Source organism: Capricornis sumatraensis, chromosome 22, assembly GCF_032405125.1.
Source record: "Capricornis sumatraensis isolate serow.1 chromosome 22, serow.2, whole genome shotgun sequence".
NCBI classification, from domain to species: Eukaryota; Metazoa; Chordata; class Mammalia; order Artiodactyla; family Bovidae; genus Capricornis; species Capricornis sumatraensis.
The window spans coordinates 23,356,249-23,359,944 of record NC_091090.1 but is presented as its reverse complement, the minus strand read 5'-3'; positions in this window follow the sequence as shown (position 1 = coordinate 23,359,944).

The window sequence follows — 3,696 nt, the reverse complement described above, 5'->3', positions numbered from 1 at the left end:
TGGTTGGTATAAGCAGCTTTCTGGCTGACCGTGAGATGATGTGGAAATTGGATGCCAGAAGAGAAAGTAGTTAACTTCTGTCTCTCTCTCTCCCCTTTTCTTTCCCTTTCCACTCCTCCCACTTTCTTCCCTTTCTCCTCTAGGCTTTTTTGGTTTCTCTTTCTCTGTTTTGACATTTCTATAAAATCTCAAAGTAGATTCTTAAGGTCCTTGTAGGCGATATTGACATTTATCTTCACTAATGAATATGTAGGAGGTCTGCAGCTTCTGACAGTCAAGGAGAGTTATCGTTATAGCTTGATATAGTACACCTCATTTGTTAGGTGGTAGTGGCATCTGATTACAGAGATTTTCTTTCTTTTAACAATTTTAAGTCCTTCCTCAGTGTTAATTTACTTTAACATTATTTCACACGAATTTAGGACTTTAATTGTGAGGATTACTTTTTTCTCCCTTGGACAGTTTTTCAAAGTACATAGTGATCCATACTTGTTTAATGTTACTGTATAAATAATTCATGTTTCTTATAATTATTAAAACAATTCATCTTCTATTGCTGTCACTTTTCTAAGGAGAAAAAAGGGGAGAACTTGCAGAAAATATGGGAAACATGCTCATATGACAGCTGAGGATGTGGCTAGGGTAAAGCAGGAAACTCCTACCCACAATGCAATGTTACATATACTACCACTTAATAAAATTTATATCAAACATGCTACTGACAAAACCAAAGAAAAATAATATCCCTGCGATACTAGTTAACGTACTAAATATATCTAGGGAAAAGTGAAACTAATCTTTTTGGAACCTTTCTACTTAGAGACTATAGTAAATGAAACTGGGACATCATAGCACATTGGAGCCTTTGTGCTATGGGTCTTGCTTGTAGGTGAAACCCTCCTATAATGAGAACTTTTTGGATATTCACTTTCCTGGAAAAGGCACAAAAGGGCACTTTTTTTTTCTTTTTTGATTGAATTGTTGCAGTATTATACGAGGTTCGAGAACATTGTCATCTAGTAAGAAAAATAAATTATGAGATGTTCATCATATTTATATAAACTCTTTACCCAGCAAGGTATATTTCTTTGCATTTTAAGTTGGTTTTTATTGCCAGATTTGACATGTGGTTCAAAGTGTTCATTGGAGGCAATTTTCTTTCCAAAGTAATTGTTTTTCTTGCTCTTAGTTATCGTAACCTACCTATAGCTTACCTGGCCAGTCTGTATGCTTTACTAAAGGGAGGTTAGTCTGAAGCAGAAAAACGGCTTCTATAATGTCATTGAAAAAGATATGAAGACATCGTCTATAAAAGAAAAACAGGTTTTAATATCCTTAGAGTTTCTGTTTTAAGTCTTAATTTCTTATGCTCTTAACTGTCAGATTTTAGTAATCTGGATGAATTTAGTACATTAGTAATTTAGATGAATTTTGAGGTTTTATAAGGGAGATTTTCAGATATTTAAATAAGGGAAGATGAGAGTTTTCAAATTGGTAAATAATGTGTAGTAATTGTGTGAGATAAAGAAGAGAAGAGACAAGAGACTATAAAGTTAGTGTTAGTTTTGGAAGATTCTTTCTTAGTATTCCCAGTTATGTAAATGGCTCCTGTTTCAGACCTGCCACGGTATTTGTCATCTCACATTAGTGTATTGTCTGCCTGTCTGTATCTTTGTTAAGGATGGTTTGTTTAATTGTTTGAAGTGTTTTCTCCTGTAGGGACTGCTTATCAATAACAGCTGTAGCGCTGTGGCTTTTCTCCATGGACTCATGGTGGTCTTTAGAACCACGTTCTTCAGCTTTGACAGGTGAGACAGAGGCTCTCCAGTGCCCCTGCATTCGGATGAATCTAGCTGTGGTTGGAGAAAGTGCATCTTGCCAAAGTATATGGGTGAGACCACACACAGCCTTTAAAATAGTTATTGTAGGCTTATTTTTAGGGATACATGTCTTGACAGTTCTTTTATTTGCATGCCAATTTCATCGCTGTGTATAGATTTTTCATTGGTTTCTGTAAAGGGAGTTGCAGATTTAGGTCTCTATTTGTGTATAATTTACACTGGAAAATACTTTGAGTTCAGCCATAATTAACAATGCAGAGAATATATTGAAAATGAATCACTAGAATACTGATCTTTTTGTTTTTATAAATTTGATGGTATTCCCCTTGGAAATCTCAATTTCGCAGTCAGTTTAGGAGTCAAAAATTGCTTCAGTTTGTACTTAAAGATTAAATAAATTATGAAAGAATTTGAAAATATTTACAAACTTTACTTGTATTCCTAATAAAAAAAACTTGTGGTTTGTGCTATTCAGGAGTATGTATTTTTATAATACTGGTATAATAAAGCAATATTGGTGTAATAAAGCATTGTTCAAAATATAAGTTCTGCGCTTAAATAAAAGCTTGAAAACTTTGAAACAAATTGCCAAAGAAGTCAGTTTCTTAGTGCATAAGCATAATATGCAAGCTATTTAGTCTTTTTATGGGATGATTAAAACTTTATTTAACTTGGTGAACTCTAAAAATTCACCATGTTTTTTTTAAAAAGCATGTTTTGTCTTCTAAAACTGGCTTTTTCAGTGACCAGTAAAGAGCACGTTTTAGACTTTTATAAAATATTGCTTCTTTTTATAAGATGATACAGTATTTGGATAGTCAGTTATTCATGATTCCTAGTATTCGTGATAGTGGTGTTGAAACTTAATTTCTTAAGTCCTGGCATGTCTTGGTCACAAGACTTCTCACTTGATCAATGGATGTTGGCTAGGTATATATTTATAAAAAATATAATCAGCTATGATAAGATTGTGGTTTCATTCTAAATATTTTCATAGTGAAAACAGAATCTACTGAGATAATTGGAAATTCAATTTCCTTCCCATCATTATCCCAATACCTTTCCATTTCTAATGGTTCTGGCAGGAAAGGTCTGGGGAAGTTGTGTTCCTACAGCTTTTCTAGAGAACAAGTTTTTGGAAAGAAGAGAGAAGATAGTATACCCCAAAAGATTATTTAAAGAAAAATTTGGTCCTTGTCACTCAGAAACTGATCATGTATGTGAACCTTGATTGGATGCTAGATTTTTAAAAAAGCTTTGTAAGTCATTTTTAAGATATTTGAGGAAACTGGAATATGACTTGATATTGATGATACCATGGAATGTTAGTTAAGCATGGTAATGCTGTGCACATTCAAAGGAAAATATCCTTACTCTTAAAAAGGTATGTGATGAGTAATTTTCATGATGAGTTATTTTCATGAAGTCAGTACTATACTTAATCAAATTCTTACAGAAAACACATGTGGCAAAACGTTAACAATTGGTGAGTCCAGGTGAAGGACTTTTTTTTTTTTTTTTTTTTGCTGTTTATTTTATGCTTCCCTGATGGCTCAGTGGGTAAAAAATTTGCCTGCCAATGCAAGAGACTTGAGTTTGCTCCCTGGTTTGGGAAGAGCCTCTGGAGGAGAAAATGGCAACCCACTCCAATATTCTTGCCTGAAAAATCCCGTGGACAAAGGAGCCTAGTGGGCTACAGTCCAGAGTTGCAAAAAGTCAGACACAACTGAGCACAATAACTTCTGAAAGGTGAAACATTTTATAGAAAAAGTGTGTGGGGGTTTGATTTCAAACTGAAATCAGATAGATGGGGAAAATTAATCTATTTGTGTAATAGTAAGTTTTTTTTTTTAAG